The 26,322-nt window shown below is 40.0% G+C and overlaps 1 pseudogene; it reads left to right on the top strand.

Moving 5' to 3' along the window:
* Positions 1–7,213: 7,213 nt before the first annotated feature.
* On the top strand, positions 7,214–11,735 carry LOC147933075 (uncharacterized; annotated as a pseudogene).
* The last annotated feature ends 14,587 nt before the right edge of the window (positions 11,736–26,322 follow it).

Below are 26,322 nucleotides of genomic sequence, written 5' to 3' on the forward strand. Positions count from 1 at the left end.
CTACACAATAATGGCCTAAATGGATAGCAAAAGGTGCAAAAGATGTGAATAAACTAAGGGAAAACATGGTAAAATATATGAACATCAACACCCCCAAACTTAGTCTTTGCTTGCCCTCAAGCAAATAAGCAAGACATAAGAAGGTAAGTGAGGTTTGAAAGTGGGATCTCAGCTCCTAAAGCTTGCAAATAGACTATCTAGAATCAATGTCCAAGTTACTAGTACTATGATCCAAGTTGAATGAGCTGGAATAAAAGACTTTAGACAAGCATATCACAGCCTTTATTGATTTGAGCCTAAGACATCCACAAGCATTCAAATCAACCATTTCATTTAACATTCATTAATCAAAAACATGAATCAATTCTATGCAATGCTTAAACTCATTTGGCTTGGTAATAAAGGGTTTTGAGACAATGATGGTCTCTTTTTAGAGTGGGGCTTGTCAATATCAAGGTTCTCTCATGAAAATGGATTGAGCTTTAGAAGAATGCTAAAGGTAAGAACACTTAGACACATACAAGAGCAAAACCTTGTCTACCCAAAGGTACCCAAAGTGTTTATCCTAGCAATCTAAACCCAAATGATCCTAGTGCTACCCTTTACTTCTTCTTTTCTTTTTCACCCTTTTCTCTTTTTTGGTTTTCAAGTCTTAGGAGAGGTTTCTTATTTGATCTATCTAATGGGATGGGGGATTCTTACTTATTTGCTATGGTTCTCTTTTCTTCTTATTCTTAAGACATATAAGCTTTTTGCTAGACTTTCCTTTTCTTTCTTTTTTTTTTCTTTCTTAAGCTAGAACCATTTTCAACAATACTTTACTTCCCATCCTTTCACTAGACTTTGTTTAAACACAATCTCCTCTTAAAGACTTTACCCTTTGTTCTCTTTCTCTTTTTCTTTCTTTTCTTTTCTTTTCATAACAGCCAAGTCCCAAACCCAACAAGTGAACCACCTAGTCCTATCTAGTTTGAAAAATGAAAACTAGAACTACACAAGGTCTTACTCTTGTCAGTTCAAACCTAACACTTTCTACCAAGCTCAATCCCAAAAATAGGCCTCACACACACAAGAATAAACATGGCTTGAAAGAAGGGTTGGTTAAGGGTAGGGGAACTGATTCTTAATGAGGAAATCAGCTACTTGGATCAACAAGAGTGGTAAAAAGGAGAGAGATGATCCAAATATGTATATGGTATCCATGAGTTTAAAGCAATGCACACATTGATAATTATAAGTCAATATTAGGTTCTTATAAGTAGGAAATGGCATCAAATCACAACATGCTTCAATTTAGACAAAATGCAATGCAAGAATTCAAGGCTTGGTTCAATCTTATGCTTCTAATTACTCAACTAGCATCAAAGTACTATTAACTTGGGCATTGATCCTAGTCTAGTGAATTAAGCAAGCTAACAAGGAAATACTCATCATAGATCCCTAATGCAAATATTATACAATCCTACATGAAACATGCTAAACAAGATCCTAATATGCAATGCAAACTACATGAACACTCTTTTTTTTATAAAGATTTTTTCAAAATTTTTCAAATTTTTATGGTTTTTCTATGCCTTAGATGCTTATGCAAGTGCTAACATGATGATGATAAAAATTTGAAATAAGAACACAAAACACAATGTCAAATGCTATCTCAAACCCTCCCCCAAACTTAAATCACACAGTCCTCTGTGTGAAAGAAATTTGATTAAGGATTCAAGATCAAAAACAACAAAACACAATATGAAATGCAATGATATTTACAAGTGAAGGTGATAGTGGTACCTTAGGGGTTGTGGAAAAAGTTGTCCACATCCATCTGCATGCTGTCATAGGAGTAGTTGGGGTCTTGTTGGTGACTTGGAGATGGACTCTGGGGCAGCTCGACGACGGCGATCGACCGTGACTCGGTCGAGTGCGTGTCCGAGTGGGGGGGGGGTCGAGCTGGACTGCGAATCTCAAATGGCTGTCCCTTCCTCTTCTATTCAGACTCCCTAGCCTCCCTGACCATGAAATCACTAAAGCAAAAATCAAAATACCAAAATTCCAAAGCAATATATACAAGGATACCTTAGGGACTTCCTCCCTAGTGAGCTTGTTTAAAGTCACTAAGCTTGACTTTTGATGCCTTTTCAGGCTTGGTTTAGATACCAAGGAGGTGATGAAATCCCCCTGGTTCTATTTGGTAACCCTGGTGTTCCTTCTTGATCACTACCTCATTAGCACTTGAACCATGTTTCTTTTTAACCTTGAGTTTTGGCCTTGCTCTCTTCAAAGTCCTTTTGTTCAGCTTGACTTGAAGATCCTTGACTAAAGCAGTCAGTTCTTGAACAGAATTCTTAAGCTTCTCCACTGAATCTTCTTGAAAGGATAGCTTACCCCTTGAAGCAGTTTCCTCACTTAAGACCTCATGATCCTCCTTTCTTTTGATAGTGTAAGTTGGATCATATTTTGAAGGCAGATTAGTGGGATTGTTGATGTCAAACTTCATAGTGAAGTTTTCAGTCAGGTGGAGCTTGATAGTTCCCATCTTCACATCAATAACAGCCCCAGCTGTAGCTAAGAATGGCCTTCCCAAGATAAGAGGGTCTTCAGGCTCTTGTTCCATGCTCATGATTGCAAAATCAGTTGGGATCCTTGCTTCTCCTATTTCGATAGGGAGGTTTTCAATCACTCCAACCACATCCCTCTTGGATCCATCTGCTAGACTGACATAGTAGTTTCTGTCCTTGAAGTCCTCATACCCCAACTTCTCAGCCACTGAGTATGGCATCAAGCTCACTGAAGCTCCTAAATCACAAAGGCACTTATTGAAGTGCATGTAGCTGATGGAACAGGGTAAGTTGAATGAGCCTGGATCTTCAAGCTTTGTTGGGACAATAGCTTTCCCAATCTCTTTCAAATCCTTCATATCTTGGTCATGAGCCCTCTTCTTTGACACTCAAGTAAAAAATCCTGATAGAGAGGGTATGGAGCATACTGTTCCAAAGCAGGTCCTCTCTCTTCTTCTTGGTAAGCAATGATGACCTCTTGTATGGCCTTCACTTCCTTCTTCTCAATTACACCCTCTTCTTTCAAGGCTTTCTCTTTCTCTTGTTGCAAAGCTATCTTCTCCTTTTTCTCAATGATCTCCCTGAGTTCTCTTATCTTTTGTGCCTTGAAACGCCCTGGGAAAGGTAGAGGTGGTTTGTAAGCAGGAGGAATGTATCTAGCAGGCTTAACATCTTCTGTTTCTTCAACTCGATCAGTCACTCGATCAGGTACTCGATCGTGTGTGTGGTCGAGCACCTGGTCGAGTTGTTTCTCTGCTTCTTTCTGCTCTGTAAAACCTTCACTCTGGGCTTCAATTAGTGATGAATCCTCCCCACCTTGAACCTCACTGCCCTCAGTGACATATTTCTCATGGAGATGGACAGCTTTAGCAGTGAACTCCCTTTGGTTTTGAATAGCTTGTTGAGGATGTTGGTGTGGCTTAGGAGCTAAAGTAGAAGCAATGGAGCTCTCCATGTACTGGAATGAAGAGGTCAGACTCTCAAGCTAGTGACTCAGATCATGAGAATAGGAATTCAATTTTTGGTTCAGCTCTTCAAACTGCCTTGCCTCCTCAATCTGCTTATTGGCTTGCCCAAGTAACAATTGTTGCATTATAGTGCTTAAGTCAGGTTCTTGGGCTTGGTAGGTCTGAAACATTGGAGTGGGACACCATTGAGTCTGGAAACCTTGTTGCTGGTGCATGGGTGCATAATAGAACTCACTGCCTTGAAACATGGTTACTGACTCGAACAGACACTCGGTCGAGCACAGGCTCGAGTTGATGGTCAAGTCGACTGGGAAGTGTTGTCTATTTAGATCCGGCGTCTGACTCGATCAGGTGCTCGATCACGACTCGGTCGAGTGGTGGTCGAGTTGATGGTCGAGCTGGCACCTGAAACTCAATCACAGACAAGCAGGAGAAGAAACAAGAGCAGTAGTGAACAAATGGTTATACGAACTTAATCTTAGACTAATATGGATCATAAATGTCACAAAAACACACTCAAATGGGTAACAACGCCAAATTGAAACAAGATTTCTGTATGTGGTGAATGATGATGATGAATGTATGCAATGGTGAGATATGAATGGATGGATGGATGGGTGTTTCAATTCCCCTTATGCTGTTGCAGTATAAGAGGTATCAATCCTAAATGAGTGTTTGTGAACAATTAAGATATGCATATGAATCTAAGTTAAGACAAATGTAAAGATTGCTTGTCACTAACAATCCCTAGATGAAAATGTAAAGATGCAGAAAGTAAACTAAAAGAACTAAGAACTAAATGCAAATGAAACTGAATGATTGCAACAGTAATGATACTAGAACAGAAATAGAAACTACTACTGATGAACTAATGCAAGACAGGTAATGAACTGAAAACTAAATGAATGCAACTGGAATGAAACAGGAATGAAATAGGACAATCACAAATCATAAACAAGAGTTCTGGGGATGAACTCGAGCAAGCACTTGACCGAGTGTAGGTCGAGTACAGGGTCGAGCTGGAATAATCCGGGAAACAGAGCAACGCAATAAAAACAGAGCAATGCAAATACGAATCAAACAACAAGCAAGCAACAAGACTAAGACTTTAAAATCAATAAACAAAGAAGGCCTTGAGGAGGGATTCATGGGCTGAACTAATCATTGTGGTTATCTAACTTGGTCAACAAATCTCAAGCAAACTTTGAGCTAATCTCTAGACATATAAATCTAAGACAAGTTTCTTCCACTCTCATGGCAAGAAACAATCAAACCTATGCAATTCTAGACTTGTTCTCACACAGTAAAGAATCTACACAAGCAGGCATTAAGCAATACATCTCAAACCAAACAAGACCTCTAATCTCTTAGCAAGCCTAATGGTAAGCTCTAGATCTAGCCTTATCTATGCTTCTTAAACATTGGTGTGATGCTAAGATGCTTGAAATCAAACCCTAACCTCTCAGTTCAGGATCAGCATTAAGAACATCTAGCCTAGAAGAGATCTACAACAATCAAGCTTGACCAAATCACACAACCCACAAGATCAATCCAGCCTAACCCATCCTCAAGATCCTAAAGAACTACTCACATGAACACATGATGAACATCAAAGTCATAAACCCAGAAAATCTCGAAACTTGCATCAAATGAAAGATAAGAACAAGATCTACAATGTTGTAAAAGGAATCAAACCCAAATTCTTAATATATTGAAAGCTATGGAACCAACAATATTGAAGAATCTAAGAGTTTTCTTAAAAAGGGTACAAAATCTAAGAAAATAAAAAGGCAAATGGAATAATCCCTTAAAAAGCAAAAACTAGGTTTCTGACTCTCTAAAAAGTTTGCACACCCCTGGTGGCTGCAGGTACAAGGCTTTATATAGGAGAGGAGGTGGAAGCCCTAAAAACACTAAAAGACAAAATAGTCAACGGCTCGGTCAACTCGACCTGTGCTCGGTCGAGTGGCAGGTTGAGCTGGCTTCTCTCGTGCATTCTCCACTCGGTCGAGTCCTCCTCAGCACACAGTCGAGTGTCTGGTCGAGTGTGCGGTCGAGTTGGACTCTGGACCTTGGTTCTTCAGCCTTAACTCTCTTGCTTTTCCTTCATGATTGCTTCACTTCTCCTCAGCATTGCTTCCATGCTCCTTAAGCTCCAAAATCACCTGAATATGCATGAAAAGATGCAAATGAGATGCAACTAAACTCTAATGCATGATTAGTGCTAAAGCTACACAATAATGGTCTAAATGGATAGCAAAAGGTGCAAAAGATGTGTATAAACTAAGGGAAAACATGGTAAAATATATGAACATCAACGGTTTTGAGGATGTCCACAAATCTCGGCCACTGACACACCTGAAGCCTCCCCAACAACCGGTAGCCTCTAAACACCCGACTCGACTATACACCTCCGATCAGCAAGCATCTCTGGTGGAAGGGTGGAGGAAACGGGAGGTCGCGATCCAAAAACTAAGATCCGACTCCTAGAATCTGCAAGGAAGGTCGCCCGGAGCAGCTACAAACCACCACCAGTCTCCGGAGAGGAAGGCGAGCCGAGATCTCACCGTCTGCCACAACGTCACGACGCAAAGGAGAGGAAGAGAGCAGGTCACCTACTACTACGAACGGAAAGACAAGCAAAAGAAGAAAATAGAGCCCTCTCACACGGAGATAGGCGGCGGCGGCTCTGTAGATCTAGGGTTTGAGGGACTCAGGGGTTAGAGAGAGAGAGTTTGAAGAGTCTTGGATGACGAGGATTTGACGGTACCATTGTATTGAGGATGTTATCGATTTCGTCGGGAGAAGAGATGAAATACGTACTTCGAAAAATGTTAGGATTCTGTTTGTTTATGGTTTACATGTAAAACTAGGTAATAATTCGTGCTGTTGCACGGAGAGAAATTTTTGTTTGATTTATTATATTTGTAAACTAGATTTTAACCCGCGGTACACCGCGAGACGATTTTTTAACTAAAAATTTTTAACTTTTAAATTTCTTATATTTATCAGTTTTGTTTAGTGTTTAAGATTGTATACTGTATTTTGATTGTAATTTTAAGATTGTATAAGTATATTTTGACTGTTTAAGATTATCTAATATTCAAAATAATGAAATGGTTGTTGCTGATAATGGGGCGATTGTTATTTTAGGAAAGTGCGATTCTAGGGCGACTTTAGGGTTGCTGTGTTCCTTTCTCACGCTAGGTTTCGTGTGACGGCCGCCACCGGTGTGCCTCCATGACGGAGCCGGATGTTTCTGTTTCTTCTTCGGAGGATGTTCCCTCTCCTCAAAGTAAACAACAATCCTATGCTGCTGTAGTGGATAAGCGTCCATTACTTAAAAAGCACGATTTCGATATCAGTTTGGTAGACGGTGTTCCAACGATCGAGGTTCCTGATGCGGTGCTTCAGGACTCTGTGCCTCTGTGGGACGATTTTCTGGTTGTTAGATTCGCCTCTACGGCTCCACACGTTGCGAAGGTTCATGTCATTGTGAACAAGATCTGGCCCCTTGGTAACAAGGATGTTCGAGTAGATGTCTACGAAAACTCTGCAACCTCTATTCGATTTCGAATTCGAGATGAGTTAACACGTCTCCGAGTGCTAAGGCGGGGTATGTGGAACATTGCGGGGGTCCCTATGATGTTGTACAAGTGGTCTCCTTTGCCGGAGGATGCTCAGCGGGTGATCACTTCCATGCCCTTGTGGGTGACTCTCAAGAACGTGCCTCATTCTATGTTCTCTTGGGAGGGTCTGGGGTTTTTATCTAGTCCCATTGGCAATCCTATTAGGCTTCACCCGGACACTGAACTTTGTAGTAAGTTTGATGTCGCTAAGGTTTTTGTGGAGGTCAATCTGACACAATCTTTGCCTAGCACGTTTCGGTTCAAATTGAATAAAGATGAGGATGTTACTATTGAGTTTCATTACCAGTGGCTCCCCCCTAGGTGTTCTCGTTGTCAAAAGTGGGGCCATACTAGTGAGGTTTGTGCGTCAGTTCCTCAATCTCCGACAAAGTCCCCTATTCCTGAAGTTGAGGAAGGCGAGATTGTACCTCCCGCTGTGGTTCTGCAGTCCGTTTCTCCTCCTCCCTCAGTTCCAGCTCAACAATCTTTGGCTAGTGCTACTTCTGCTGTCCCTCCCTCAGCTCGTTCCCCAGTAGTAGGGGTTACCTCTCCTCCGGTGGATGAGGATCGTGCAGGTTGGTCTGTTGTTTCTCCCGGTAAGGGTTGTAAGAGCTCTGAGAAACCGCAGGCTGCTAATCCAGCTACTATGTTGGCCTCTTCCCGCTTCTCTGTTCTGGGTGATGCAGGGGAACCCTCTGCTGACAATACTGAGTCTGTTGTGGTCGCAGATCCCACTACGGCTTCGACTCTTCCTGGAGAGAATGTTCAGGATCCTCGTGATGCTGTCGTCGTCCCTCCTCGAGCTTCTTTGCCGCGTCAGACTAAACTCTCTGCCAAGTCTTCTTCGGAGTCTTCTTCTCAGCAGCCTAAGGGTGGTCCCCTTGGCATATCGAGCAAGAAGAACTCCAGGAAACGTCATTAATGACAGGTTTTTTCTGGAACATGCGTGGTTTCAACAAATCAAAAAAACATTCTGTTGTTCGTGATTGGGTGCATGCTGAATCCTTACAGTTTGGATGTTTACTTGAAACGCGTGTCCAAGAAAACAATGCTCCTCGAATTATCTCTTCGGTATTTCGAGGGTGGTCGTCTATCACAAACTATGAATTTAATCGTCTTGGTAGGATTTGGGTTGTTTGGAGCGATGAAGTGCGTGTTACACCGGTTTTTAAGACTACTCAGGTTATCACGTGTTCTGTTCTTATGCCGGGGCAAGTCACGAGTTTTTTGTTTCTTTTGTGTACGCGTCGAACTTTGCTGATGAAAGGAAGGAGTTGTGGTCTGATCTTAAGTCCCACTATGATTCCCCCCTTTTCTTAAACAAACCGTGGTTAGTTGTGGGTGATTTTAACGAGACTCTCTCTTATGACGAGCATTCAAATTATGAAGATTCTCCCTCTGTTACGAGTGGTATGAGGGACTTTCAGGAATTGGTTCGACATTGTGCTTTTTCAGATATGAACTGCCATGGTCCTCTATTTACTTGGGGAAATAAGAGAGATGCGGGGTCTGTCTGCAAAAAATTGGATCGTGTATTGGTAAGTGAGGCTTGGAGTCGTCGGTTTGCTGACACTTATGGTGTGTTTGATTCGGGAGGGGTTTCTGATCACCTCCGTTGCCGGTTTACTGTGGGAACACACGTCTCTACACCAAGGAAGCCCTTTAAGTTCTCTAATGTCCTTATGTCCTTCCCTGAGTTTCTTTCGACTGTCGAATCCTTTTGGAATAGCACTGAGCGTCTTTTTCATTCAACATCCGCTATGTTTCGATTTTCTAAGAAGCTTAAGGCTCTCAAGCCTCTCCTTCGTTCGCTAAGTAAGCAGAAACTCAGTAAGCTCTCTGACCAGGTGGAAGAGGCTCACCGCGATCTCTGTGACCGGCAAACCTCCACGCTCTCTCATCCTACTCCGGCTGCGATTGTAGCTGAGGCCGAAGCTTTTCAACGTTGGGATCATGTTTCTGATCTGGAAGAGAATTTTTTGCATCAACGTGCTAAGTTGCATTGGATGTTGGTTGGGGATAAAAACAACAAGTATTTTCACTCTGCAGTTCGTTCACGTCAGGCTCTTAACGCCATTAGGGAGATATCTACCCCTGATGGGACTGTTCTTAACACTCAACCGGAGATTAAAGAGGAAGCTGTGCGTTTCTTTCAGGATTTTCTAACACACACTCCGTCAGACTTTGTTGGTTCTGATGTTGATCAACTGGAGCAGCTGATTTCTTTTCGTTGTTCTGAGTCGGACCACGCCAACCTACTCAAGTTGGTCTTTGCAGAGGAAATTCGTTCCACTCTTTTTAAGATGGCAGGTTGCAAGGCACCGGGGCCTGACGGTTATACGGTTGATTTCTTTAAGAAAACTTGGTCAATTTTGGGGTCTGATTTCATTGTTGCTGTTCAATCCTTTTTCTTGAAGGAGTTTCTTCCTAAAGGGGTTAACTCGACAATCCTAGCTCTTATCCCTAAGAAGGCAGATTCTAAGGAACTGAAAGATTACCGTCCTATCTCCTGCTGCAATGTGCTATATAAGGTTGTTTCAAAGATCATTGCCAATCGGTTAAAGGCTATCCTGCCAGAGTTCATCGCTCCAAACCAATCTGCTTTTATCAAAGATCGCCTTATGATGGAGAATTTGTTGCTTTCGTCTGAGCTGGTGAAGGATTATCACAAGGAGTCTATTTCTCCACGTTGTATGATGAAGATAGACATCTCAAAGGCTTTTGATTCAGTCCAGTGGTCTTTCTTGCTCAATGTCCTAAAGGCTATCAATCTACCTAGTGCTTTTATACGTTGGATTGAACTCTGTATTGGCTCGGCTTCTTTCTCAGTTCAAGTAAATGGGGAGCTAGCTGGCTATTTTCAGAGTACACGAGGTTTACGTCAAGGATGTTCGCTATCTCATTACCTCTTTGTCATTTGTATGAATGTTTTATCTCTTATGCTTGACAAAGCTGCAGTTGATCGCCGTATCGGTTATCACCCTCGTTGCAAGTCTCTCAATCTCACTCACCTCTGTTTTGCGGATGACATTCTTGTCTTCACGGATGGCCGCTCTACCTCTAACTTTGCTACAACTTTGAGCGTCTTTGAACAATTTGCTGCTGCCTCTGGCCTAAAAATCAGCTTGGAGAAGTCAACTCTCTTCATGGCTGGTTTCACGCCTGAGCAACAACGAGCTATCCTCCAACATTTCCCGTTTGCTGTGGGATCTCTCCCTGTTCGTTACTTGGGGCTTCCTCTCCTCACTAGGTCAATGACGAGATCAGATTATCTGCCACTCCTTGAACGTATCCGTCAACGAATTACCTCCTGGACAGGTCGTTTCCTCTCCTTTGCAGGTAGACTCTTGCTCATCAAATCTGTTCTTGCTAGTCTTACCAACTTTTGGCTTTCTGCTTTTTGCTTGCCTAAGAAGTGTTTGAGGGAGATAGACGGTTTGTTCTCGGCTTTCTTGTGGTCTGGGCCGGATCTTAACTCGAAAAAAGCAAAGATTTCCTGGTTGGATGTATGTAGGCCTGTGGCTGAAGGAGGTTTGGGGCTTCGTCGTCTGCAAGATACGAACATAGTTTGTATCCTTAAGCTTACTTGGCGCCTTATCTCTGCTCGATCCTCCCTGTGGGTTCGTTGGATTCGTAACAACCTGCTCCGTTCTGATTCCTTTTGGTCTGTCAGTGCATCGAGTGTTAGCGGTTCCTGGATGTGGAAGAAAATATTAAAGCATCGCAGCCTAGCCATGTCTTTCTACAAAATGAAGGTCTCCTCTGGGTCTGACACTTCCTTTTGGTTTGATAACTGGAGCTCCCTCGGGCAACTTTTTGCTTTGTTTGGGGCTCGGGGTTACATTGATGTGGGAATCTCGAAACAGAGTACAGTAGCAGAGGCTCTGTCGCTGCATCGTCGACGACGACATTGTACGGATCTTTTGAATCAGTTGGAAGATGAGCTCCACTCCCTTCGTCCTTTGTTGCAGGTCCTTGGTCGTGATCAGCCGTTATGGCAATGCCGGAATGGCTCTCGCAAGTCCACCTTTGCAACTTCTGATACTTGGCACCTAATCCGTCAACAGCACCCTCCTTGCGCTTGGTCTAGTGGGGTTTGGTTCACTCACTCTACTCCGAAGTATTGCTTTGTTACTTGGCTAGCTTTTCACAACCGACTCTCGACGGGTGATAAGTTGGTCTGATGGACGGCTACTGCAAATGGTGCATGCGTCCTCTGTAACAGCCAGCAAGAAACTCGCAACCATCTATTCTTCTCCTGTCCTTACTCCTCTCAAGTTTGGTCTCCTCTGACTCTTACTCTGCTGGGGACAAAGTTCACTGTCGTTTGGGATCACTTGGCTTCTTTGCTTCTTGATGACTCCATCCATCGGCTCCACCGTTTTCTTCTGCGTTATGCTTTCCAGATTACGGTACACAGTATTTGGTGCGAACGCAACGCTAGGCGGCATGGTACGGCTCCCACTCCTTCGTCCAGTCTCTTCCGGTTCATCGACAAAAGCATCCGCAACAGGCTGCTCACCTTGTCGACGGTCCATGGTTATGAGAATGGTCTTCAGCTCTGGTTCCAACTTCACCCTCTTTAATCAGTTGTTTCTTAAGTTTTTTTAAGATTTCTCCTTCTAAATTCAGCTACAATGAGGCATTAATTTGTAAAACAGTCTTTTTTTGGTGAATATAATTTAACATTCATACAAAAAAATAATAATGAAATGATGATAGCATAACATCTTTCATTTAATTCGTTGTGTTTCAGACGAAAATATTTTGTGTAGACAACCTGTAAAAAAAAATCATATTGTAAACTCAAACCCGCTCTATCACACCCTCAAACATTTAAATTTTCTTTTATGAAGTTTATCAATATTTAGAATATTTAAACTGTCAATACTGTTTCCAAAATCTTAAGCAAATCAAAGATTTCAACATCAAATGTTTTTTCTATAAAAGATTTATCTAATATTGAAATAATATTCAGTAATTCCTTTAGAAAACTAAATAATGGGATTAATTTTGAGAAAATATTTTTAGGCTTGTTGAAGAAGCCTTATAGTGTAGAGTATAATCGACATAATCTTTTGTTTTTTTAAAGCCGTTATTTGAATGGTAAATTTCTTTCTTACTTTAGATTATTTTTCAAGATGTGTTTTTCTTTTTAAAATAGAAAAATAACTTTGTTTTGTAAATTTATGTAAACCCATGTATAAAAAGTTAATAGATGTAAAATATGTTTATAATAAAACTTATGTAATATGGATCAATTTCTTTTAATTTTTAAATAATAAGGTACAATGATTTAATTAAACATCAATTTTAAAGGAAATACAAATGCTATTTTATTTTATAATATTAATTCAGATTATTAATTTGAATTAAGGAGTTTGATTAAAAGTTATAGCAAAACCAATATTAAATAACAATACATGAGAATATATGGCATTATGAAATACATAAAAACATATGACATCATGAAATCAAATATTGGAATTGATAACATAAATAAAAATAATTAAAGAGTATTTAGCAAAAATGACAAAATATACATGAAGATTATTATCACTATTGTGATAGTGGTGATGTTGCTACTCGATGGCGAAATCTAGTTTCCAATAAGCATAAACACATTTTGGAGACACTACATAAAACTTCACTGACATTGCTTTCTCAAGAAAATATGTGTACAAATTTTTATTTCATTATTATTGTTCATCTGCAAAATTAAATTTCAATTAATGTTAGTTTTTCAACTTTTTAATTTAGAAAAAAGTTTTTAAAAGAAGATTACCTTTGTAAAGTAATCATCATCATCATCTTTCATTTGAAACTAATATCAGCATCTATTCCAGAAAATTTAGTAGCAATATCACAATAATCAAACTTTATTTATATGCATTTACAATTATACAAAAAAAAAAGAGGAAGAGAGAACATACCATTGTGAAAGTCTTGACACTTACTTCTCTTTATTTGTAGGGAAAGGAAATGTGTCTAGCAATTTAAGTTTTTAACCAAAAAAAATCTAAATAAAATCATTGATACTCAATCGATTTTGGAAAAGATAATTGTTTCTTTTATTTTGATATAACAACAATTTTAACATACCAAATGTAAGTTTTTGATTAGATGTTTTCCTATTTTAAAATTAATTGAAATCTCTAGAGATTATTATTGTTAGTGTAAAAGATAAAATTGGTTAGTTATTATTAATATATAATATTTTTAAAATCAACAATTAATGTAATTTTTGAAATCGGTTTTGTAAAAGGAAAATAGAAAGATGTTGTAGAGATATTCTAGGAATATGATGTTAAATGTAAAGATTTTATAAACATAATTTTTTTTTAGAAAATTATAAATCAAATGCGTAGAGATAATTTAGGAAATAATTGATTTGTCGATATTTTAGGTATATTTATTAGTGTAATTGAATTTGATTTTCCATATTTTATTTATTGACTTTTTTTGCAAATATGTAGGGATCAATTTTGTAAATAAAATTTTAAATAAACAAAACCAAAGGGTAGAACCCAAAATGTACTTCATATATATATATATATATATATATATATATATATATATATATATATATATTTGTTTAGTATAACATTTAAATTTATATTGGTTTGAATTCATCGAAGTTTATGAAAGTTTAAAATAGTAATTGTTTCATCATAAATTTTAGATTGACAAGATGGCAGATCTGGATAGAATATGAACCAAATTAGTGATAGTGAGATTTTTATCAAAATCTTGAACTATCAAATCAGATAAAAATCACAAAATATTAAAATTATATGAAGCAGATAATTTAAATAAAATTGTTAACCCGGTCAAACCCGTCCGCTAAGTCATCCCGCAACGGGTTTAAATATTTTAAACCGCAAAATGTCTTTGCATCCGTCCCGCTTGAATTTGTGAGAACTGCGTGGGTTACACATGCATTTTAATAAATCATTTTTCTAATATATTTAAATTATATTTAACGCTTAGACTTAATTAATATTAATAAAGTTATGTGAAAGTTTTTAAGAATAATAAATGTATTTTTTTTTCAAAAACACAATAACATATAGTTGTAAATAATAAATATAAATGAAGCTAAATAGCTAAATGTGTCTCGAGCTCTCTGGCGGCGACACATCAGCTTTTTTAAATGTGTGATTCTCTATTAATATATAGGGGATACATTACAATCTATAATGAAACACAATATATTGGAAAATTGAATAACAATTGTTTTGCAAGTACTTTAAAATAAATCAAACAAATGTTTAATCCAATAATAACAGATTTTATTGTATTTTTTTCAAATATATAATATGAATCTAAACAAAGTCTCAATTGTTGTGTTTTTGTTTAATTATTTGTTTATCGTGGAATTTGTTTAAACAATTTCCCAATCCTTCGCATATTAAACAAAAAAAACTGTTAGTTTTAAGCAATAAAAGAAACAGAAAAATAAAATTTACATTTAAATGAAAATTTTTCATATAGAATTTTTAAATATATTAGGTTTTGAACCCTCGCTGATATATTTTGGTGAAAATTATACATGATGGATGACAATTATGAAATATTAACTTATAAAAAACTTTAAATTACTATTAAAGCAAAAAAATTATTTCAAATACACAATTTAAAAAAATATAAAATCAGTTGTGTTAAAAATTCAAATCCTATAAAAAATCATGAATTTATACTTAAATGTTATACTTTTTTTCTTCTTCTTCTTCGTCAGCTTCTTCACATTCTTCCGTTGAATAATCATTCAAAAACCTCCTTTTTAGACTATCACACAACTTGTTAGCCAATCAAACTCCACGACCAAAATCATTGCCTCTTTTCTCGTAAAATTTGTGCAATTCATGAAAACCAACATAGTCACATAATCACTCAATTATTAATACTTTCACAGTATACTTACTTGGTTTTAGTTTCACACATATCAAAACTTCTCAAACCAAAATCGTTAATACTACAAAATTGTAAATTACTTGGAATGAACAAAATGTATAGCTAATAAAACATTTGTGTTTGTTGTCGATCTTTCTTCTTTAAACTTTAAAACTAGACTCAAACATCAAATTAATGTCTTACGATGTCAATCACCTTACTGAAAGAATATCAACTCATTTATAAATCATACATCAAAATATGTTTTACTGCTCATAAGAAATAAAAAAAACAAACTTAGATAAATAAAATATTTTTAAGATATTTAAAAATCGAATATATAGTATTAAATAATACTTAAACTTTTAAAATTTTAATAGAGATTAAATATTTATATTATTTTTTTAACTTTAGATATAGTTTAAATATTTATAACATAGTTTAAATATTTATAACATTTTAATTTTTTAGAGTTAAATATTAGTGATAAAATTTTAAGTATTTATAATATTTTAAACTTTCTATGGAGGTATTTATAATATTTTTGAAAATTCTATTAATTTTAAATATTTATAATATTTGAACCTTTTAAATTTTTTAATAATTATAATCTTTTAAAATTTTAAACTACATCTAAGGTTTCAATATTGTTAATACTTTTAAACTTTATTTAAAAAAATTAAAATATTAAAATATTATAAATTTTTTAGAAGTTTTAATTTGCTAAAATATATACTAATTATAAAGTTATATAGATAAACTTTTAGAAAAAAATAATTTGCTCAAATAAAAAACCGGATTAACCAAATAAAACTTTTAAATTTCGACGCTTGATAAATCAAGCTTCCTGCTCATTCGTAGTTGGAAGCATATTAGTCTTTGAAACGACCCAACCCGTTTTTTAAAAAATATTAAATAATAAATAATAATAATAGTAATAATAATAAATAATCTAAACTAGTGGTCCCATACCCACTAGCCACCTAACCACAAACACACAACAGCGGATAACATAACCAATATCATTAAACCAATAAATAACCAATACTCAAATAACCAGTAATATATCATAATAATTAAACCAATAATCCAAAGACCATGAATCATAGATCCAGCAACCTACACCACATTCTAATGACTCAACTCTAGCCACCTAGCAAGCCAGACAACAACCAATCGAGTCCCTAGAATATTCTCCTCTTCATTGCCTTGATTCCACGATAACACTTTACCTTTACCTGCACCACAAACACAAATTGACATGCATGCGTATTTGATAAACACTCAATGAGGCAATCCTCCCATCTACTGGGCTATACACACAAGCAACTGAGATACCAATGTCCAAAACAATCAACAAACAAAGCATACAAACCAGGAAGCAAGTATCGTCTCGCTGGAAGGGAGGTGTCGACCGACACCAGCCAAGTGTCGACCGATACTGGCACTTGGTGTCGACCGACACTACCCCACAGTGTCGATCGATGCTGCTCACTGGTGTCGACCGACACCCTCCTGGTGTCGATCGACACTGACTCTGCAATCGCGTTACGCTCGAAGCCGAGAGTCGAATCTCGCTTCCCATCTCCTCCAATCCGTCCAATACTCAATCCCAAAGCCATATGAATCCGTAGGAACCCTATAGCAACCATAACAAGCAAGAAAACACCACAAACAACACCAAACAAGCAAGACAAAGGAAATCTCAGGCTTAGATCATCCATGGTCATGCACTTACCTCTTTGCAGGAAGATTCTGACCAACAGCAACAAATCCAACCCTCCTAGCAAGCTTCTAGTACCTTCCTAGCTTCAAATCTCCCAAGAACAGTCAACGAATCTCACAAACTCACCCAAAAACTCAAGAACAGTTCTTTTCTCTCAAAACCCTCAAAAGAGGCGACCAAAGGAACTCTCCAAACCCTTTTTGTCGACAAAACACTTAAATATCTCGGTTCAATGGTTTTCCTTAAACCAAACCGACCAAAATCGACAATGAAATCAAACTGGTCGAACCAGATTTTATTGGTGTCGACCGACACCACCCTTGGTGTCGATCAACACCCATCCCCAAAACGCAGAGTTTTGGTTCACGGATGTTACGATTGTCCCCCACCAACAAAGATTCGGCCTCAAATCTCGAAGAACCATCAGCCAAGGACTCTTGTGCAATCGTCTCCATGGCCTACACTCCTCCGACCGATCTATGAAGGTCACCTCTAGGCGATAGACTCATGTTCCAGGCATTATTTGCTCTCGACTTTTGGACTTTCCTTTACTCATAGGCCTTAACCTTGAGTTTTTATAGGCTTCTCACCAGGCCTAAGCCTGCATGCCATAATGTTGGCTCCTCATTGGGCCTAAGCCCGCATGCCATAATATATAAGGAAGTCCAATATTCGTCTCTCGGGTTGCCACCCTACATCTCGCCCCCAGATCGTAATCCAAAGTCGATTTATCAACCATACTTGTAACATCCGTGAACCGAAATCCCGGTTTGGGAGTTGCATCGGTCGATGCAAGGTCAAGTTCCTGCGTTTTGACTTAAGTCAAACGCTGCGTTTTGGGTGAAGGAAAACCTTTAACACAATTTTTGTCTCATTCGTGGTGTTGTGGCCATTTTTGAGAGAGAGCGAAAGAGAGAAAAAGTTCTTGAGAAGTTTTGGAGATTTTGGGTGATTTGTGGCGTTTCTTGGTGAGATCTGAGGCTTAGAACGTTGTAGGAGCTTCCTAGGAGCGTTTTCTTCTTGTGTTTAGGTTCAGATTCGTCTTAGCAAAGGTAAGTGCAGGACCATGGCTTATCTAAGCTAGAGAACTCTCTAATTTGCTTGTTGTGTGTTGTTAGACTTGTTAGATCGTTATTCTGGACATTAGGAAGCTTTCTTGTGGCTTGCGATCGAGTTTTGTGGTTGTAGGAACGAAGATCCGGCGAGAAGCTTTGGAGGAAAATGATGCTTGGCGTTGCATCGGTCGATGCACTTTGTGCGTCGGTCGATGCAGATGCGAGGACGGTGCGTAAACTCTAGGGTTTTCGTGTTATGTCAAGCATGCGTCGGTCGATGCATTGGGAGCATCGGTCGATGCATTGGGAGCATCGGTCGATGCAAGCTAACCTTGCATCGGTCGACGCAGATCTTGCGTTGGTCGACGCAACCTCCATTTGGTGTCGGTCGATGCATGTTGGTGTCGGTCGATGCAGAGTCCTGGTTTGTTTATTGTTGTTTGTTGATTGTTGTTGATGGTTAGAGATGACTTTATTGCTTTTGTGTATAGCCCAGTAGATGGGAGGATTGCCTTACTGAGTGTTTATAAAATACTCATGCATTGCAATATGTGTTTGTGGTGCAGGTAAAGGCAAAGTGTGATCGTGGAATCAAGGCAATGAAGAGGAGGATGTTCTATGGACTCGGTTTTATGTTGTCTGGCATTGCTAGGTTGCTAGAGTTGGGTGATTAGAACATTGCTAGGTTGCTGGTTCTATGATTTATGTTATTAGTTATTGGATATTGCTGATGTCATGAATATTGGTAATTTATATTTATTGGTTACTATTGAATATTTGTTGTATTGTTATTCCACTGTTGGTTGTGATTGTGGTTAGGTGGCTAGTGGGTATGGGACCACTAGTTGTAGTTTATTTATTATATTATATTTATTATTTATTATTTAAAAAAAAAAGGTCGGTCCTTTCATTTTGGTATCAGAGCCCTTACGGTTCTAGGTTTGGGTTCACTAGGTTTCTGTTGTGATGTTTGGGATTGCATGTCTTGATTGATTATGTTAGTTAGTCAATTGTGTGTGGCATGGAGTTCTAGAACATCCTCTTCGAGCCGACTGTGTGATTCCACGGTGAGTTTATGTTTTTGTGTTATGTTAAGATTGCTTGTTAGCCTATGTCCTTGGAAGTGCAGTGGTTACCGAGAGGGGTACCAGTGCAGGCTCCAGTTGTACCGCATGTGGCAGGGTGCAGCCGAGGGATGTGGATGTTGAGGTTTTTCCTTCTTATGTTAAGAGGATGGAGCGGTTGTAGATGACCGGTATGAGATTAATCTCAAGGGATATTGGGCCTAAAGAGGCGGATAGGTGGACATATGCAGTTGGAGCAGATATTTCTCTGTTTGGGGTTAATCCAGTTGGATATTGGAAGTTGAGTGGGCAGGTGTAACATTGCAATGTTATACTCAGACCACAGGAGGTACTTTGTGTCGAGAGATGTTTATAGTAGTTAAGGATTGTTGCTCTTGAGGGGATGGTGATTCCCTTGAATACCGATAGCTCGAGGGGCTCAGGGCTCCGAGAGTGGCAGAGGGGATGATGTTCCCCTGAGGGGATGAGTAGTTCCCCTGATACCGAGATCTTGAAGATTGTGGTCCAAGAGTGAGACAGTATAACTCGAAGACGCTGGTCTGAGAGTGAGATCGGTATGGCTCGAAGGTTGCAACCTAAGGGTGGAGGAGTTGGGAGCAAGCAATGCCTAGGACGTGAGTATAAACATAACAATTGAATGTAGACCTCGAGAGATTGACGGTGGTTTAATCTTGGCTTTTGGATGTGTTGACCATTGGGACAGGGTTTTATGACCAGAGCGGTTATGAATGTTTGGCTGTACACCAGGATTGTGACGTCGGTGGTGCTGGAGTCCCGGGAAGGGGAGTTACAGCAGGTTTGAGCCGGGAAAGGCATGTTTGCCAGATACATAAGTTCACGGGAAGCCTTCATGGCAGGATAAACTAATCGTTGCAACGATGCTGGATGAAGTTCATTGGAGATGGACAGGGTTGCTAGATTCAAGGTTTTGGTAAGCTTGTTGGAGGGAATAAGTCAAGTGGTTTGAGTTAGCGGCCTGCAAAGCATTTGACGCGGTGAATCTGAATATGCGAACGTATGGTACTTGTTTGTTTTATTACGCTTGTATTGATGATTTACTGTGGAGAATTGCCGAGTGGAAAAGCTATTTCTGGAATAAGTTATCTTGTGGAAGTTTCCCTAAGTGGCAAGTTACTAGAGTTTCTTGGACGAACAAGAGGGTTGTTATTCAGGTGGCGGCGAAAAGGATGTCGACATACTTGAGTATTTGTTTAGTTGAGCTGAGGAAGCAGCTATATGGAGCAAGGGATTCATACGTTCTAGTGTATCACCGTGGAGAGCACCGGTGTTATTTGTTAAGAAGGAGGATGGGAGTTACCGCTTGTGTATTAATTACCGGGGTTTGAACCAGGTCACTGTGAAGAACAAGTATCCTCTTCCTAGGATCGATGAGTTGTTGGATCAGTTGAGGGGTGCTACTTGGTTCTCTAAGGTAGATCTGGCGTCGGGTTCTCATCAGATACCGATTGATGAGGCAGATGTGAGGAAGACTGCTTTCAGGACGAGGTATGGGCATTATGAGTTTGTGGCGATGCCTTTCGGGTTGACTAACGCGCCAGCAGCGTTTATGAGATTGATGAACATCGTGTTTCAGGAGTTTCTGGATGTGTCTGTCATCATTTTCATCGACGATATCCTGGTTTATTCTAAGAGTCCTGAGGAGCATGCAGTGCATTTGAGGGCAGTTATAGAGAAGCTGCGGGAGCAGAAGTTGTTTGCTAAGTTGAGCAAGTGCAGTTTTTGGCAGCGTGAGATGGGCTTTCTGGGTCATATTGTGTCTTCAGACGGGGTTTCTATAGATCCAGAGAAGATTCAGGCTATCAGGGATTGGCCTAGACCGCAGAATGCCACAGAGATCAGGAGTTTTCTTGGATTGGCATGATACTATAGGAGATTTGTGCAGGGTTTTGTAAGCAAGGCACGTCCGATGACTAAGTAGATAGGGAAGGATGTTTCTTTTGTTTGTTCATAGGAGTGTGAGGAGGACTTTGAAAGCCTTAAGGAGATGTTGACTACTACGCTAGTGTTGGCTTTGCCTGAGCAGGAGATGGAGTCTCTGGCAGGAGAGATCAGTGCGTTGGGGTTGTGTGCTGTTTCACAGGAACCGTTGGGTTTGGAAGCGGCTGATAGATCAGATCTTCTGAGCAGGGTGCGTTTGGCTCAAGAGAAGGATTTGGGACTGGTGAATGCTTCTAAGGATGTTGATTCAGAGTATCAGGTCTCAGCTAATGGTTTGTTCTTGGGCACGGTCGGATTTTTGTGCCCAAGGATGAGGATTTAAGATAAGAGATCTTGAGAGAGGCTCATGCGAGCATATTTTCTATTCATCCAGGAGCGACTAAGATGTACCATGATCTCAAGAGGTACTATCATTGGGTTGGGATGAAGAAGGTTGTAGCTAATTGGGTCGCGAGGTACGACGTTTGTCGACTAGTGAAAGCTGAGCATCAGGTTCCGGGCGGGTTACTGAAGAGTCTACCCATTCCTGAGTGGAAGTGGGATATGATCACCATGGATTTTGTGGTAGGATTGCCAGTGTCACGGACCTTTGATGCTATTTGGGTCATTGTGGACCGGTTGAATAAGTCAGCACATTTTCTTGCCATTAAGAAGACTGATGGAGCAGCGGTCTTGGCTAAGAAGTATGTGAGAGAGATAGTCAGATTGCATGAGGTGCCAGCGAGCATTGTGTCTGATAGAGATTCGAAGTTCACTTCGGTGTTCTGGAAGGCATTTCAAGCAGAGATCGGCACTAAGGTGCATATTAGTACAACTTATCATCCCCAGACAGATGGGCAGTCTGAGAGGACGATCCAGACGCTGGAGGATTTGCTGAGGATGTGTGTGTTGGATTGGGGTGGCCATTGGGCAGATCACCTGATCCTGGTAGAGTTTGCTTACAACAACAGTTATCAGGCGAGTATTAAGATGGCTCCTTATGAGGCTTTGTATGGGAGACCATGTCGTACACCGTTATGCTGGACTCAGGTGGGGGAGAGGAGCATGTTTGGTGCTAGTTTTGTTCAGGAGACCTCAGAGAAGATTCGGGTTCTCAAGCTGAACATGAAGGAGGCTCAGGATAGGCAGAGGAGTTATGCTGATAGGAGGAGGAGAGATCTTGAGTTTCAGGTAGGAGACAGAGTGTACCACAAGATGGCCATGTTGCGGGGTCCGAACAGGTCATTGTCAGAGACTAAGTTGAGTCCGAGGTATATGTGTCCATTCAGAGTGATTGAGCGGGTTGGACCAGTGGCATATAGACTGGAGTTACCCGAGGTTATGCGTGCATTCCATATGGTTTTCCATGTGTCTATGTTGCGGAAGTGTCTTCGTGAGGGTGAGCAGGTGTTGGCAAAGATTCCTGAGGATCTTCAGCCTAACATGACATTGGAGGCGAGACCAGTGAGGGTTCTCGAGAAGAGAATCAAGGAACTTCGGAGGAAGAAGATTCCTTTGATGAGACTCCTGTGGGACTGTGATGGTGTTGAGGAGCAGACTTGGGAGCCTGAGGCGAAGATGAAGGCAAGGTTCAAGAAGTGGTATGAAAAGCAAGCCGCGACTTGAGCTTGTTTAGCCTGGTTCCATCTGTAATCCGTGGCTGGAGCGGGAATGGAGTATTCCAGTCCATCTCTCTGGTTTACTCGGTCGCTTGGAGTGGTTGGTTGTGCGACTCAGTAACAAGATGAGGTGGTGTTCGGGGTACAAAGTTCCTGTGAGGCGGGATTTTTGGAGGAAAATTTCCTGAAATAAAAGTTTCCAAAAGTGGAAAGTTTCCAAAAATGGAAAGTGCTAAATATGGAAATTTTTACGGGAGTTAGAATTTGTCCATTTTAGCGGTGGAGAGCCTTGGAGGGCTTGTCTGGCCTTAGTGGCGGACTTTCGAGTCAGTGTGCCTGGGTGTGGCGGTCTTTTTAGACATTGTGTGGCCTTTGTGGGGGGGCTGTTTAGCCGTGTGTGGCCTTTGTGGCGGCCTGTTTAGCCGTGGGTGGCCTTTGTGGCGGGCTGTTTAGCCATTGTGTGGCCTTTGTGGCGGGCTGTTTAGCCAATTGCGTGGCCTTTGTGGCGGGCTGTTTAGCCAGAGTGTCTTTGTGACGGTCTTTCGGGACAGATGGTCTTTGTGATGGTCCTTCGGGATAGAGTGGCCTTGGTGGCGATCCTCTTTAGGACATTTGTTTTGCCTTGGTGGCGGTCCTCTTTAGGACATTTTTTGGCCTTGGTGGCGATCCTCTTTAGGACATTTTGTTTGGCCTTGGTGGCGGTCCTCTTTAGGACATTTTGTTTGGCCTTAGTGGCGGCCCTTGTGGCATGTATATGATCCTTGTGTGGTCATGAGGTATTCCAGTGAGGGGATATGTGGTTGGTAGGACATTGAGATGTTTTACGCGAGCCACGGGAAGGAAACCTGGATAGGGATAGGACTCAGACGTGTTCAGAATTGTTTGCTCGCGGCTCTTGGAGGACTTAGGTTCTCCTAGTACTACTATATTCAGAGACTTTGTTGCTTGGGAATATGGTTGGTACATCGACTTCGGATGACGATCCGGGGGCGCACTGTAGGGTGGCAACCCGAGAGACGAGTTTTGGATTTTCCCTTACATATATTATGGCATGCGGGTTTAGGCCCGATGAGGAGCCAACATTTGGCATGCAGACTTAGGACTGATGAGGAGCCAATAAAAACTCAAGGTTTAGGCCTATGAGTAGAGGAAAGTCCAAAAAGTCGAGAGCAAATAACGCCTGGAGCGTGAGTCTATCGCCTAGAGGTCACCTTCTGTAGATCGGTCGGAGGAGTACGGGCCGTGGAGATGGTTGCACGGGAGTCCTTGGCTGATGGTTGTTCGAGATTCGAGGACAAATCTAGATTGGTGGGGGAGAATTGTAACATCCATGAACCGAAATCCCGGTTTGGGAGTTGCATCGGTCGATGCAAGGTCAAGTTCCTGCGTTTTGACTTAAGTCAAACGCTGCATTTTGGGTGAAGGAAAACCCTTAACACGATTTTTGTCTCATTCGTGGTGTTGTGGCCGTTTTTGAGAGAGAGCGAAAGAGAGAAAAAGTTCTTGAGAAGTTTTGGAGATTTTGGGTGATTTGTGACGTTTCTTGGTGAGATCTGAGGCTTAGAACGTTGTAGGAGCTTCCTAGGAGCGTTTTCTTCTTGTGTTTAGGTTCAGATTCGTCTTGGCAAAGGTAAGTGCAGGACCATGGCTTATCTAAGCTAGAGAACTCTCTAATTTGCTTGCTGTGTGTTGTTAGACTTGTTAGATCGTTATTATGGACGTTAGGAAGCTTTCTTGTGGCTTGGGATTGAGTTTTGTGGTTGTAGGAACGAAGATCCGGCGAGAAGCTTTGTAGGAAAACGATGCTCAGCGTTGCATCGGTCGATGCACTTTGTGCGTTGGTCGATGCAGATGCGAGGACGGCGCGTAAACTCTAGGGTTTTCGTGTTATGTCGAGCATGCGTCGATCGATACATTGGGAGCATCGATCGATGCAAGTTAACCTTGCATCGGTCGACGCAGATCTTGCGTCGGTCGACGCAACCTCCATTTGGTGTCGGTCGATGCATGTTGGTGTCGGTCGATGCAGAGTCCTGGTTTGTTTATTGTTATTTGTTGATTGTTATTGATGGTTAGAGATGACTCTATTGCTTGTATGTATAGCCCAGTAGATGGGAGGATTGCCTTACTGAGTGTTTATAAAATACTCATGCATTGCAATATGTGTTTGTGGTGCAGGTAAACGCAAAGTGTGATCGTGGAATCAAGGCAATAAAGAGGAGGATGTTCTAGGGACTCGGTTTTATGTTGTATGGCATTGCTAGGTTGCTAGAGTCGGGTCATTAGAACATTGCTAGGTTGCTGGTTCTATGATTTCTGTTATTAGTTATTGGATATTGCTGATGTCATGAATATTGGTAATTTATATTTATTGGTTATTATTGGATATTTGTTGGTATTGTTATTCCACTGTTGGTTGTGATTGTGGTTAGGTGGCTAGTGGGTATGGGACCACTAGTTGTAGTTTATTTATTATATTATATTTATTATTATTATTTTTTTTTTTTAAAAAGGTCGGTCCTTTCACATACTCTCAAGCCACAAAGTCTCAGAATATAGCAGTACTAGGAGAACTAAAGTCCCCCAAGAGTCGCGAGCAAACGGTTCTCAACACGTCTGAGTCCTATCCCTAACAAGGTTTCCTTTCCGTGGCTCGCGTAATCATAAGCTCAAATTAATCCATAGAGCTACTCTCTCAAACAAGAGATCAATGTAGTACTTAGGGGTCGAATCCACAGAGACTCAAGATCAAACCCAACGGATTATAGAGTTTTGTTATTACGCTAAACAAGTTAATTTAATTAATGAAATAGCAATGCAAATATTTAAATAAAAGTGTTTGTGAATCCAGAAAATCAAAGAGTTAAGCCTAGGGAATTTCTCAGGTAATTATGAAATATCAAATCAATAAAATAATTAAGGTTCATGCAATAAAATCAGATCTAGAACTCTAAAATTTTGGTAAAATAAATCAGTTCTCACTGCAATTATTATCTAAATTTAAAACCAGAAAATCCAATCTCTTTGTAAAATTCTAAGTTAAAAATCAGCTTTAAGAACAGGTTTAGATAAGTTCACAAAATTATTAATTCAAATCTCTTTGTAAGAAATAATTTTGCGCATCAATGGTTTAATCAGGAAAACAATTATATTCTCATATCAATTTATTTCCCTAAGATAACAATTCTAGGTGATCAATCAAGAATTATTGTGAAGAACAACCAAGGATGAAGATCATAAAAGACTAAGAACCCTAAAAATTACAGATCTAATAAATCATAAAAACCTGTAAAAAACCCTAAACCTAACAAGTAAATTACTCAGACATGTTTAATGAAGAACAAATCATAATTCTGAATAACATGCAATAGATATTGAAAAGTAAAAGAGGGAGTTTAGAAATCTTCTCTCTACAAAGAATTCAGATCTATCTCTCCCAAAAGCTCTCAATAATCTTTCTCTCAAAAACTTCTAGAAAATAACTTAAGGGTTTCTAAAACCCAAAAATAATATATATATACATCCTAAAACACGTCCAGGGGCTTATGTTGCAATTGTAGAAGACTTTAGGCAAATTTGTAAATCTTCCAATTCTTGTTCTCTCGTCGGGTAAACAGGAGTGTCGATCGATGCCCATGTGGTGTCGATCGATGCCATCACTCTGATCCGACTCCAAGTTGATTTCCTTCGATTAAATGCTCCAAAATGATCCAAATTGCTACACATTGCTCCATTCGTGCCAAATTCCTAGATAACCTGTAAAGACTCAAAAACAACCTAGAAAAAAATCAAAAGACTCAAAAAGCATACTTATATCATTGTTAAAAACCGTAAAACCCATGATATATCAACTCCCC

This window comes from Camelina sativa, chromosome 12 (genome assembly GCF_030686135.1).
Source record: "Camelina sativa cultivar CO46 ecotype springtype chromosome 12, ASM3068613v1".
In the NCBI taxonomy this organism is placed as follows: domain Eukaryota; kingdom Viridiplantae; phylum Streptophyta; class Magnoliopsida; order Brassicales; family Brassicaceae; genus Camelina; species Camelina sativa.